Raw genomic sequence first — 15044 nt, 5'->3', positions numbered from 1 at the left:
GTCTTGCTGTCTCAAGGGTAGCAGGGGTGGAGGAGGTGGAAGGGGAGATGGTGAAGACAAGCACACTTGGTGTAACTTTATGGAAATACATCAGAATTTCTGTCCAACATTTTTGCTTTTTCATTTCTCTAAAGATGTTTCTATATGGTACCAATTCTTCTTCCATCATTTGCTTTGGTTTTAGTGCCACATCATAGAAGGATCTATGTCATCAAATAAGTCAAATGCCATCTTGTTTAATCAAAATCCTTCTGTCAGATAGTCTAATGTCAATTTGTTTTCTGGCACTGCTTCTTCTATGTCTTCTTCCTCATCAGCTGACACTGGTTCAGAAGCATTCATCTTCATTAGTCGTCTTCTGTTGATTCCTGTAGTGTAGTGTCTGTTAGCTCTTGAATTTCTCCAACATCCATATCTTTAAACTCTTCATCCTCCACTTTCTTGCCATATCCACAGTCTCTTTAATGATTTCCTTGATTGACTTTGTCATAAATTCTGTGAAGTCATGCACATCTGACATAGATTTCTGTAGCAGGAATTTATTGTTTTGGGCTTGATAGCTTTCACAGCTTTTACTATAACAACAATGACATCTTCAATGGTGTAATTAGTCTGTCCAGATTTTCTTGAAGTTCTCTTCCACAGCATTGACAATCCTTCCCATAGAATACTATATGTAATGCAACTTAGTTGTCTTTATGCTCATCTCATCTAGAAGCTGAATTTGAGACAATGTGTTTGGGGGCAAGTAGACCACTTTGATATCTTCACTGTTGAACTCATGGGTTCACCCAGATGTGGCCAAGGAGCATTGTCTGATAGTGAAATAACTTTAAAATGCAGTCTCTTAATGGCAAGGAACTTCCTGACTTTCAGGGACAAAGCATCAATGGAATCAATCCAGAAAAAGTGTTCTCATTGTCCAGGTCTTCTTGTTGTACAAGAAAAACCTGGCAGTTGGAGTTTATCTCTTCCCTTCAAAGCTCTAGGGTTAGCAGCTTTATAGATAAGGGCACTCCTAATCATAAACCCGACTGCATTTGCACAAAACAGTAGCATTAGCCTATCCCTTCCTGCCCTAAATCCTGGTGCTCACTTCTCTTTCTTACTAATAAATGTCCCTTGTAGCATTTTTTGTTTTTACAGAATAGAGTACTTTCATCTGCATAAAAACCTATTCAGGCAGATATCCTTTCTCCTCAGTGCTTTTCTTGATGGTGCCTGGGAAGTTCTCTGCTGCCTCTAAGTTGGCAAAAGCTGCTTCTCCTGTTATTTTGACATTTTTAAGGCCAAATCTCTTTCTAAAATTATCAAATCATCCTTTTCTGTCATTAAATTCTCAGGCTTGAGATCCTTCCTTTTGCTTTAAGTTGTCATATAATGACTTTGCTTTTTCTTGAATCATATTAGAGTCTATAGGACATGCCTTTTTACAGCAATCCTGTACCTACATAAGAGCTGCGTTTTCAACATGAGATAAAAACCTATTTCACAGTAAGTCCAAGGTTTTCACACCTGTTGGCACAGCTAGCACGATGACTTCACTATTTCTACAATAGTCCTTACACTGTATTCATTTATTTTAAAATGGTGGGCAACCACCACTGCAGACCTCAATCCATGGTACATGTTTTCAACTTTTCAATTCAACTTTTTCTTGTAATGTCATGCCTTTTCTCTGCTTTTTAGGAGCACTTCCAGCATCATTAGTGGTACTTTGTATGTTTCCCATGGTGTTATTCAAACTTTACGATGTTGCACTAAACACGATGAAAAATACAGGAGAACTGCAATCACTTTTTACTGCGAAATGCAATTTACTGGAGGGTTGAATTCTTCATGTTAGAGGCTTAGCATCACACAGTGTTTTAAGCAGATACTCACAACACTTGAGCTCACTGCAACAGCAACAGGAGATGGTTACAAAATTATTACAGTAGTACAGTATGTATCACAGTTAGTTTTATGCAGTTATGATTTAATATTGCATCTTTATATTTGAATTTATCTTTACTGTGAATAGCAACATGTGCAGTCTGTGTGTGTAAGTTTTGATAAATTTTAACTTTTTTAAATAGATTTGTGCATATTTTACTGTAGTAAATGATAAAATATGTGACTATCTACATACTAGTAGTGAACCTTGAAATAAAACTTTGAAACTAGAATTAGGACATGGTCCCGGACTTTAAATCTTGGATACGGACCTCAAACATAAACATTGAGCCTGGACCCCAAGGATAAACTGTGAACATTTTACCTAAAAATTGGACTATAGCATCAAATCTGGACCTTGGACATAAACCTGAACTGACCTTTAATGAAGGCCTTGGAAGTGAACACAAAATCTCCAACCACCAAGACACTTGACTTGGATGTTGGACCTCAAGCTATGCTTAGATTTATCCAGGACCTCAAACCTGACTTTAGACCTAGACCTGGGTATTAGACCTGAAACAATTGACTTGGAATTTGAACCTGTACTATAGGTCTTGACCTGAACCTCAGACATAGACTTGTACTTGATATCTGGACTTTATACTTTCACTTTAGACTGGGATTTGGCCAGATCATTGGACCTGACCATGGACCTGGACTTTGAAAACTGGAACTTAAACCTGGATCTCAGGCCTGAATATGAATCTTGGATCTGGATCTTGGACCTTGCTTTGGAATGCACTTAGGACCGGACCTAAGGCATGAAACTTTGCTCTTAACTTAGACCATGATACTGAATTTTGGACCTGGACCTAGACTTCGGCATTGGACCTGGACATTGCACCTAGAACTTACACCTGGACCTCAAACCTGGGTAAGAATTTTGGACCTGGATCTTGGACGTTTCTTTGAACTCATATTAGACTTGGGCCTGGAACCTGAACTTTGGATGTGGATCTAGACCATTGGATCCAGGGTATTGGATCTAGGTTTTGGACTTTAGAAATGGATTTTGGACCTTTAACCTAGACCTCAAAACATGGACTTCCCTATTGCTTTGTAGAAAAAATAATAATGAACATAAGCACTTCTAAGCAAAAAATCTAAAATTTAAAAAACTCATTCCTCTCAATTACACTGTTGAATTCTAGCAGCATTTGTGAAAATCAGCTAATAATCACATAGAGTGCACAAAAGTTCCTATTGCAAGTTAGAGTGAGTTAAAGTGAATCTAAACAATACTTGTGTGAAAAAGTCTATTACCACATATTAATATTATTATCAAAAGTACTTTCTTATTCAAATTAGAGCCAATTAAGATGAATCAGGTAAGTGTGAAAACAAGCAGTTTCCCCAAATGTATAAACAAGCCCAGTCTCATACATTCTTCTCAAAAGTATGTTCTTACTGAAAATTAAATAAAATCAGGCGTACTTGCTCAATAAAAAGCAACACAAGTTCAGAATCAGAATCAAAGTTCAAACTTTAGCTCCAACATCAAAGTCATGGTCCAGAGTCAAAATAAAAGGTCTAGATCCATGTCCAGTTTCTCGTGTATAAGGTCTGGCCTAATGTCCAATGCAAAGCCACATCCAGAGTTCAAAGTCCTGGCTCACAGTCTAGATCCAAGTTGAAGTTCTAGGTGTGAGGTCCAAGTCCAAGGTCCACACTGAAGTTCTGTAAGCCATATCCAGAGCCATGTCAGGTCCTGGTCAAGGTCCTATTCTAAGGTCCAGAGCTGAGTTTAGGTCCAAGTTTCAAGGTTGACTTTGAAGTCCTAAGCTCAAGTCCAGTCCCAAGTTGGAGGTCCAGATTCAAATGCAGGCTTAATGCAGGGGTCCAAGGTTCATGTCGTGGTATAAGGCCCAGATACATGTACAGGCCCATCATCCATGTGCAAGTCCAGTTTCCATGTTTAAACCCAGGTCCAATGTCTAGATCAAAACAAGGTCCAAGATCCAGACCAAAGGTCTATATCCAAGTCTAATTTCCAGATATAAGTTCAGGACAAAGAAGCAAATAAACGTCAAAGTCTGAGGTCAAGGTCCAAACTTTAGATCCAAGGTCTAAGTTCAAAACCAAGGTTCAAGGTTCAGGTCTGAGGTTCTGGTCAAGGCCCAAGACTGATTTCCAAGATCCAAGTCCAGTTCCACATCTAAGGTCCAGATCCAAATGCAGGTTTACTGTAGAAGGGCAAGGACAAGGTCTAAACCTCAGGTCCTGGTCTAGGTTTAAATTAATATGTAAATGTTAGATCTAGACTCAGGTCCAAGATTCAGGTCTACTGGCAAATCCAAGGACCTGAAAAAAATCCATGACTAAATTCCAAATCCAAAATTCATATCCTAGGTCAGTTCCAGGTCCAGGTCAGAATTTCAGATCTGAGGTCCAAATCCAAGGTTAGAAGTCCAGATCTAAGATCCAAGATACAGCTCTAGGTTCCCAGTCTTAATCTAAGACCCAGGTCCAGTTCAAATCCACATTATAAATCCAAGTTCGTTCAACATCTGAGACCAGATCAAAGTCAGGGTCTAAGTCCAGGTCTAAGCCTCAGGTCCACAGTCTTGGTTGAAGATCAAGTTCTAGCACCAAGTTTTAAGCAAGATCATGTTCATGTCTGAGCTCAAAGATCCCAAGGTCAAATGTCAGTGCCCAAGATTCAAGTCCCAAATCCAGGTTCATGACCAAGAATGAGATCTAAAATCAAGTCCCAGCTCATAGAAAAATTCAAATCTAAGTTGAGAGCTTATGTTCAGTCCAAGGTCTAAAACCATATACATAGTCTAGGCCAAGGCCTAAGGTTTGGGACCAGTTCAAAGTCTGAAGTCCAGATACAAGATCCAGATCTAACAATCAGGTCCTGATTCAAGATGCTGGCCTAAGACCAATGTCTAGGTCTGAGACCTAGGTCCATATTTCCAGGACAAAGTTCAGGTCCAGGACTCGGTTACTGATCCAAAGTCAGGGTCCATTGCAGAGGTACAAAGTCCAGGTCCAATATCCATATCGATAGTCATGCCCAGGTTTAGGTCTGATGTTTAGGCCTAAGGTTCAACTTTGAGTTTAGAGATTGAAGTTCAAGGACAAGTCAAGAGCTCATGTCCAGTTTCAAGGTACAGAACCAAATTCAGGTCATGATCAGATCAGAGGTCTAGGTCCAAGATCCCTAGCTTCAAAATTAAAGATACTGATCCAATTTCTAAGTCCAAAGAAAATATCTGAATCCAGATCCAAGATTCATAAGGACTAGGACAATGCCCAAAGTCTAAGTCCAGTTCCAAGGTCCAGGTTCAAGATCCAGATACCAAAAACTGGTTAGATTCATCTTAACTTGGACAAATACTGTTTGGATTTGTTTTAATCTGCTTTAACTTACAATAGTAACTTTTAAGAACACTGTGACTTGGATCTAGTTTTCACAAATACTGCATGGATTCACCTTTTGTCTAACTGAAAATAAGAAGTTCCTTTTTAGAGTTATGTGTTATAGTTAGCTCATTTTTGCCTATTCTACTAAGATTCGTGTCACCGGAATTGAATCTGCTGAGAGGAATGTGTGCTTTTCAGATTTTGCTCAGGTAATGTTTAAGTACCTTACAGATCATTTTACCAAGCAACAAGTTACTTTGGAGAAGAGTGTTTGAGACTTGTTTACACCAATAATGCTTCATTTTAAAACAACTATACAGTTTCCCAGTTCCACCCAAATGAGTTGTCCAATTCTCCCTGGTCCTCTGTCTTACAACTAAAAATCTCTGGACACAAAACAACATAAGCATAAGAAGACTTTGGACTGGGCATGGTAGCTCATGCCTGTAATCTTAGAACTTTGGAAGGCCAAGGAAAGAGGATTGCTTGAGGCCAAGAGTTTGAGAGACCAGCCTGGCCAACATAGCAAAATCCCATCTGTATTTAAAAAAAAAAAAAAAAAACAGTTGGTTCTTCAGAAAGATAAACAAAATGAATAAACTGCCAGCCAGGCTAATGAAGAAAAAGAAAAGAAGAGAAAAAATTCAAATAAACAAGATCAGAACTGAGAAAGGAAATATTACAACTGATACCACAGAAATACAAAAAATCACAGATTATTATGAACAATTATATGGTCACTAACTAGAAAATCTATAGGGTATGGATAAATTCCTGGAAACATACAGTCTTCCTGATTGAACTAGGAGAAATAGAAACCTTGAACAGACCAATAACAAGTAGCAAGATTGAATCAGTAATTTAAAAAATCTTCCAACAAAGAAAAGCCCAGGACCAGATGGATTAACAGCCAAATTCTCCCAAATGTACAAAGAACTAATATCAATCTTCTAGAAACTGTTCCCAAAAACTGAGAAGGAGGGAATTCTTCCTAACTCATTGTATGAGGCCAGTATCTCCCTGATACCAAATCCAGACAAGGACACAACAGAAACAACAGAAAAGAAAACTACACAGATCAATATCCCTAATGAACATAGATGTAAAAGTCTTCAAGAAAACACTAGCCAACTGAATCCAATAGCACATCAAAAAGATAATACACAGACAGGTGTGGTGATGCATTCCTTTAGTCTTGGCTACTTGGGAGTCTGAGGCAGGAGGATTGCTTGAGCTCAGGAGTTTGATACCAGCCTAGGCAACACAGTGAGAACCTGTTTCAACAAAAAATTTAAACATTAGCTGAGCATGGTGGTATATGCCTATAGCCCCAGTTACTTCAGAGGCTGAGACAGGATTGCTTGAGCTCAGGAGGTCAAGGCTGCAGTGAGCCGTGATCATGCCACTGTGCTCTAGTCTCTGACGAGCGAGATCTTGTCTCAAAAAAAAAAAATGTTTTTCACTGGGAGCAGTGGTTCATGCTTGTAATCCCAGCATTTTGGGAGGCCAAACTGGGTGGATTGCTTAAAGCCGGGAGTTCAAGGCCAGCCCGGCCAACATGGTGAAACCCTCTCTCTACTAAAAAATACGAAAATTAGCTGGATGTGGTGGTGCATGCCTGTAATCCCAGCTTCTTGGGAGGCTGAAGCACAAGAATTGCTTGAACCTAGCAGGCGGAGGTTGCAGAGTTGAGATCATGCCACTGTACTCCAGCCTGGGCAACAAAGAAAAACTGTTTCAAAACAAAAAAAAGTTTTTTTAAGGTACACAAATCTCTCATATACTGTAGGTAGGAATGTAAATTAGTACAACCACTATGGAGAACAGTTTGGAGGTTCCACAAAAAACTACAAATAAAGATACCATATGATCCAGCAATCTCACTGCTGCGTACATACCCAATAGAAAGGAAATCAGTATATCAAAGAAACATCTGCACTCCCAAGTTTGTTGCAGCTCTGTTCACAATAGCCAAGATTCATAAGCAACCAAAATATCCATCAACAGATGAATGGATAAAGAAAATGCGGTACTTATGCACAATGGAGTACTATTCAGCCATAAAAAAGAACGAGATCTTGTCATTTGCAGCAACATGGATGGAACTGAGGGTCATTACGCTAAGTGAAATAACCCAAGCCAAGAAAGACAAACATCACATGTTCTCACTTACTTGTGGGACCTAAAAATCAAAACAATTGAACTCTTGGAGATAGAGAGCAGAAGCATGGTTACCAGAGGTTGGGAAGAATAGTGGAGGGTAGGGAGAAGAAGTGGGGATGGTTAATGCGTACAAAAATCGTAGTTAGAAATAATGAATAAGACCTAGTATTTGATAGCATAACAGGGTGACTATAGTCAATAATAATTGTACATTTTAAAATAACTAAAAGAGTATAATTGGATTGTATAACACAAAGGACAAATGCTTAAGGGAATGGGTATCCCATTTTATATGATATGATGATTATGCACTGTATGCCTGTATCAAAACATCTCATGTATCCCATAAATATATACTCCTACTGTGTACCCCCCAAAAGTGTGCAAAGGATATGAATAGTCTTTTTTTTTTTTTTTTTTTGAGATGGAGTCTCACTCTGTCACCCAGGCTAAAATGCAGTGATGTGATCTCAGCTCACTGTAAGCTCTGCCTTCCAGTTTCACGCCATTCTCCTGTCTCAGCCTCCCAAGTAACTGGGACTACAGGCATCTGCCACCATGCCCAGCTAATTTTTTGTATTTTTAGTACAGATGGGGTTTCATCATGTTAGCCAGGATGGTCTCGATCTCCTGACACCATGATCTGTCCGCCTCGGCCTCCGAAAGTGCTGGGATTACAGGCATGAGCCACCGCGCCCAGCCCCATGAAAATTCATTTTTTAAAAGAAGACATACAAAAGGCCAGCAGGTGTGTGAAAAAATGCTCAACATCACTAATCATCAGAGAAATACAAATTAAAACCACAATGGGATATCAACTTACCTCAGTCAGAATCACTATTAGTAAAAAGTCAAAAAATAACAGATGTTGTCAAGGATGCAGAGAAAAGGGAACTCTTATATGCTGTTGGTGGGAATGAAAATTAGTACAATCTGTGTAGAAAACAGTATAGAGATTTCCCAAAAAACTGAAAATAGAACTACCATCTGATCCAGCAATCCCACTACTGGTATCTACCCAAAGGAAAAGAAATCAACCCGTCAGGCCTGCCACAGTGACTCATGCCTATAATGTTAGCACTTCAGGAGGCCGAAGTCGGAGGATTGCTTGAGCCCAGGAGTTTGAGACCAACCTGGGCAACATAGTTAGACCTTGTCTCTATTAAAAATAAAAATTAAAAAAATTAAAAAATTTGCCAGGTATGATAGTATGCACCTGTAGTCCCAGCTACTTGGGAGGCTGAAGCAGGAGGCGCTCTTGAGCTTGGGAGGTTGAGGCTGCAGAGAGCTATGATCAAGCTACCATACTCCAGCCTGGGCAACAGAGCAAGATCCTGTCTTAAAAAGAAAAAAATAGGAATCAATACATCAAAAAGATACCTGCACTCATATATTTATTGCAGCACTATTCACAATAGCAAGTATGGAATCAACCAAAATATCCATCAACAGATGACTGGATAAAGAAAATGTGGTGTATATACACAACAGAATACTATTCACTGTTTAAAAAAGAATAAAACCATGTCTTTTGCAGTAACATGGATGGAACTGGAGGTCATTATCTTAAGCGAAACAAGTCAGACATAGAAAAACAAATATTGCATGTTTTCACTCAGCAGTGGGAGCAAAATATGTGTACATATGGATGTAGAGAGGAGAATGATAGATTATGGAGAGTCAGAAGAGTGAAGGAGTAGGAGGGGGATTGATGATGAGAGATTACTTAATTGGTGCAATGTATGTTATTTGAGTTATGGTTACCCTAACGGCTACCCTAAAAGCCCTGACTTGACTGCTATGCAATCTATGCATGTAACAAAACTGCACTTATACCCCATAAATTTATACAAATAAACAAAAAGAAAAGAGAAATACAGAATGAGAATGATATGGTTTGGCTCTGTGTCCCTACCCAAATCTCATGTCGAATTTTGTAATTCCCAATATTGGGGCAGGGACCTGATGGGAGGTGATTGGATCATGGGGGTGGATTTCCTCCTTGCTGTTCTCATGATAGTGATTGAGTTCTCCTGAGATCTGGTTGTTTAAGAGTGTGTAGCACTTCCCCTTCGCTCTCTCTCTCCTGCTCCACTGTGGTAAGACTTGCTTGCTTCCCCTTCGCCTTCTGCCTTCTGCCATGATTGTCAGTTTCCTGAAGCATCCCAGCCATTCTTCCTGTACAGACTGTGGATCTGTGAGTCAATTAAACCTCTTTTCTTCATAAATTACCCAATCTCAGATAGTTCTTTACGTCAGTGTGAGAATGAACTAATACAGATAAATAAATGAAACAAAGAGAAAATGGCAAATCATCAATAAATATAAATATACCAATAAAGCAACAGATATTGGCAGAGTAGATTTTAAAGATGACACAACAATATACTATATACAAGAAATTCACTTCAAATATAAAGACACAGATCCGTTGAAAGTATAAAGGTGGAAAAAATACACCATGCAAACTTTGAGCCCAATAAAAAGTATATTAATGTCAGATAAGGTAGACTTCAAAGCAAAGAAAATTACTAGATGCAAAGAGGGCCATTACATAATGATAAAAGAATCAGTCCACTAGAAAGATATGGCAATGTTCAATGTGTAAATACCAAATAACAGAGCCTCAAAATACATAAGTGATCTGAAAGGAGAAATTGAAAAACCCACAATTAGAGTTGGGAACCTTAGCACCCTACTCTCAGCATTTGTTAGAACTACTAGGAAAAAAATTAGCAAGAATATAAAAGAGCTGAACCACACAACCGACCAACAGAATCAAACTGACATATATAGAACACTCCACCTAACAAAAGCAGAATATATATTATTTGTAAGTGTTCATGGTACATGCACTAAGACAGACCGTATCCAGGGGTGTCTAATTTTTTGGCTTCCATGGGCCACATTGGAAGAAGAATAATTGTCTTGGGCCACACATAAAATACACTAGCACTAATGATAGCTGATGAGCTTTAAAAAAAAAAATCACAAGAAAATCTCATAATGTCTTAAGAAAGTTTATGAATCTGTATTGGGCCACATTCAAAGCCATCCTGGGTTGCATGTAAAAAAAGTACAAAAAGTAACCAGGTGTGGTGAAAAGTACAAAAGTAACCAGGTGTGGTGGCACATGCCTATAGTCCCAGCTAATCAGTAGGCTGAGGTGGGAGGATCATTTGCTTGAGCCCGGGAGGTGCAAGTTGCAGTGAGCCAAGATTGCACCACTGTACTCCAGCCTGGGTAATAGGGTGAGAGCGTGAGACCCTGTCTTAAATATATATATATATATTTTTTATATATATTTTAAATATATATATTATATATATACACACACACATACATATCTTTACACACATACAGATACACACATATACACACACATATATATGTATAGAACTAAATTAAAATGAAAGTATAATATATCAAAATATGTGGGATACAGGTAAATGGTTGAGAAGGAAGTATAACACTAAAGGCTCACATTAGAAAAGAGAAGAAGTCTCGAATCAATAATGTAAGCATCCATCTGAAGAAACTTTAGAAAAAGAAAAGAAAAATAAACCCCAAGCAGGCAGAAGGGAGGAAATAATAAAGATAAGATTAGAAATCAGTGAAATTAAAAAATTAAAAAATAATAGAGAAAAATCAACGAAACACAGCCTGCTTGTTTGAAAAATTTTAAAAAGACAATAAACCCCTAACAAGACTCACAAAGGTAAAAAGAGAAAACACGAATCACCAGTATCATAAATGAAATACCACAATTTTATGCTGATAAATTTGACTCACTTGCTCTTCCCGCCATCTTGGCTCCTGTGGAGGCCTGCTGGTAACAGGACTTACAAAAGGAAATATGTCTGGAAGGCTGTGGTCCAAGGCCATTTTTGCTGGCTATAAACGGGGTCTCCGGAACCAAAGGGAACACACAGCTCTTCTTAAAATTGAAGCTGTTTATGCCAGAGATGAAACAGAATTCTATTTGGACAAAAAGGCCCATGGAAACAGTGGCATGGTTCGTGCCAAATTCCGAAGCAATCTTCCTGCTAAGGCTATTGGACATGGAATCCGAGTGATGCTGCACCCCTCAAGGATTTAAACTAAAGAAAAGTCAATAAATAAACGTGTATTTAAAAAAAAAAAAAGTACTCCCTTGAAGAAATGGACCAATTCCTCCAAAATCATAAACTACTAAAACTTAATCAAGATGTAATGGGTAATCTGAATAGTCCTATAACCATTGAAGAAATTGAATTCGTAATTTTAAAACTCCTAAAAAAGAAATATCCAGGTGTACGTAGTTTCAATGGAGAATTCTACCAAATTTTTCTTTTTAACTTAACACCAACTTTACACAACATCCTCCAGAATAATAGAAGGGGAGGGAATACTTTCCAACTCACTTTATGAGACTGGCATTACCCTGATATAAAAACCAGACAGCAGGCTGGGCACAGTGGCTCACGCCTATAATCCCAGCACGTTGGGAGGCTGACGCAGGCGGATCACTTAAGACCAAGAATTCGAGACCAGCCTGTCCAGCATGGCAAAACCCTGTCTCTACTAAAAATACAAGAATTAGCCAGGTGTAATGGTGCATATCTGTAATCCCAGCTACTGGCACATCTGTAATCCCAGCTGAGGCATGAGAATTGCTTGAACCCAGGAGGCAGAGGTTGCAGTGAGTTGAGATCATTTCACTGCATTCCAGCCTGGGCGACAGAGTGAGACTGTCTCAACAACAACAACAAGAACAACAACAACAACAGACTGCAATATTACAAGAAAAGAAAACTACAAATCAACATCTCCCATGAACTTAGACACCAAAATCCTCAACAAAAATTAGTAAACTGAGTACAGCAATGTATAAAAATAATTATGCAACATGACCAAGGTGATTTATTCCAAGTATACAAGACTGGTTCAATATTTAAAGAACAATCAATATAATTCACCATATAAACACCACATAAAAAAATATATATGTGTGTATATATATATATATAGAGAGAGAGAGAGAGAGAGTACTAGAATTTCTAACCACTGCAATAAAAGAAGAAAAATAAATAAAATGTTGCCAAGGCTGGTCTCAAGTGATCTGCCCATCTCAGCCTCCCAAAGTGCTGGGATTACAGTGGACTGTGCCACTACACTCTAGCCTGGGTGACAGAGTGAGACTATGTCTCAAAAATAAATAGATAAATAACTATAGTGCTGGAATTTCTAACCACTGCAATAAAAGAAGAAAAATAAATAAAAGCAAATAGATTGAGAAGGGAAAATCAAACTGTTACTATCAGAAATGATACAACTGTCTATGTAGAAAATCACAAGCAATCTTTTTAAAAAATCTTCCAAATAAGAAGTGAGTCTAGCAAGGTAGCAGACACAAGATCAACGAACAAAAATCAACTAAAAAAAAATTTTTTTGAGACAGAGTCTCGCACTGTCGCCCAGGCTGGAGTGCAGTGGTATGATCTCTGCTCACTGCAACCTCTGCCTCCCGGGTTCAAGCGATTCTCCTGCCTCAGCCTCCCGAGTAGCTGGGACTACAGGTGCGTGCCACCACGCCCAGCTAATTTTTGTATTTTTAATAGGGACGGGGTTTCACAATGTTGGCCAGGATGGTCTCGATCTCTTGACCTCGTGATCCGCCCGCCTCGGCCTTCCAAAGTGCTGGGATTACAGTTGTGTAATGACATTATAGCTGGAAATGACAGTTGTGTCATTTCCGATAGGAACCGTCTGGGCAACAGAGTGAGACCCTTTCTTGAACAAACAAAAAACAAACCAAACCCTCCCCACAAATAACAAAGGGAAGAAAATATACTTTTAAAGTGAAAAAAATCTGGGAGATACTACCTTAGCCAAGTGATCGAAGTTAGTATTACCAGTAATGGGACAGTCCTGACTCACTGCAGCCTTGACCTCCTGAGAGCAAGCAAGCAATCTTCCCACCTCAGCCCCCCAAGTAGCTGGAACTACAGGCATACACCACCACACCCAATTAATTTTTGTATTTTTTGTAGAGATTGGGGTTTCACCATGTTGCCCAGGCTGGTCTCAAGCGATCTGCCTGCCTCAGCCTCCCAAAGTGCTGGGATTACAAGCATGAGACACCATGCTCGGCCTGCTTATGCTATTTTCAATGTCCAAATAATCCGTATAATGGTTTTTGTTTTAGTGTGCATGGATATATGTTACTATTATGAATTAGGAAGAATGTTATATTTGAAACAATTTTTTTTTAATGGGATCTTGCTCTGCTGACTAGGCTAGAGTGCAGTGGTGCAATCATAGCTCACTGCAGACTCAGCAGTCCTCCTACCTCAGCCTCTTAAGTAGCTATGAATATAGGTGTGTGCCACTGTGCCTGGCTAATTTTAAAAAAAATTTTTTTTGCAGAGACAGGATCTTGCCATATTGCCTAGGCTAGTCCTGAACTCCTGGCCTCAAGCAATTTCCCCATCTCAGCCTCCAAAACTGTGGGAATTACAGGTGTCAGCTGCCGTACCCAGCTTGAATTCTTAATAGAAAATGTTGCATAAGCCCACCAATAAAATAAAAGTTTGTTAATTAATATGTAGATATTTTTGTAATATACATAATTTAAAACATGTCCTGGTACTCTCTTAAGGTGTCTACATTTGGACACTTGAGACCATGTGCCTGAGAATTCATTGCAAAATTGCCCTTGAGGTTGTTGAAGTCAGACATTCAGGCAGAAATGATAGGGATGGCTCCAGGGCAGCCTTCAGCCCTACTTTCAGTCACCCTCCACCCACCACCCCTTCTCCCATATGCTCAACTCAGAGCCCTGGGTCCCAAAACAGATACACTCCATTAACAAGCAAGGGTATGCCCTCCCACCCCAAGCTGCCAACAGGCAAAAGACCAGAACCAACAAATATCTGGAGAGATTTGGGTTCTTCTAAGGAGACTCATCACCCACCTCCTTTCTCTCTTCCCCCTGCCCTCCCTCTCTCCTTCTTCCCTTAAACACCTTCATTCCATGGATGAGAACACTGAGGTCCAGAAGGGGCAGAGGCTGAACTAATGGCATGGTCAAGATCACCACAGAGCCAGGACTCAACCTATCCTGGTTTCAGGAGAGCCCTGCAATGGGGTAGGAGGCAGGAATCTTGGCTCAGGATTCACCTGCCCTGGCTTTCAACAGGCTGCTCGTTCCAGCCTGGAGCAAGCCACTGTGCCCATCAGGACTCAGCCGATGCAGCTCTTGACTGGGCTTCCAGGAAGGGCTGCATGGCACGGCCCGTGGTTCCCTGCCCCCTGCAACCTGCAGCGCACCACCCTGTGCCCAGGGGTGAAGTGCTCTCAAACAACTGCTCTGGTCACCAATCCACACCCCAACCCTCAAAGCAGAGTCTCCACCCTCCCTGTTCCTGGACAATTCATCTCATCCTGTTTCCTCCTCCAGGAGCCTGGTTAGAGGCGTCTGAAAGGCAACTCATCCCTCCTTGGCAAACTCCCTCTCCCACTCTGGAAGACAAAGAGGCTGTTGACTCCTCCCTGGCAGTAAAGAGCACCCAGCCCTTGGGAACTAGGCTCCT

Source organism: Rhinopithecus bieti, unplaced genomic scaffold, assembly GCF_001698545.2.
Source record: "Rhinopithecus bieti isolate Rb0 unplaced genomic scaffold, ASM169854v2 scaffold_9581, whole genome shotgun sequence".
Lineage (NCBI taxonomy): Eukaryota > Metazoa > Chordata > Mammalia > Primates > Cercopithecidae > Rhinopithecus > Rhinopithecus bieti.
The sequence above is the reverse complement of the archived record's forward strand: the minus strand, read 5'-3'. Positions refer to the sequence as shown.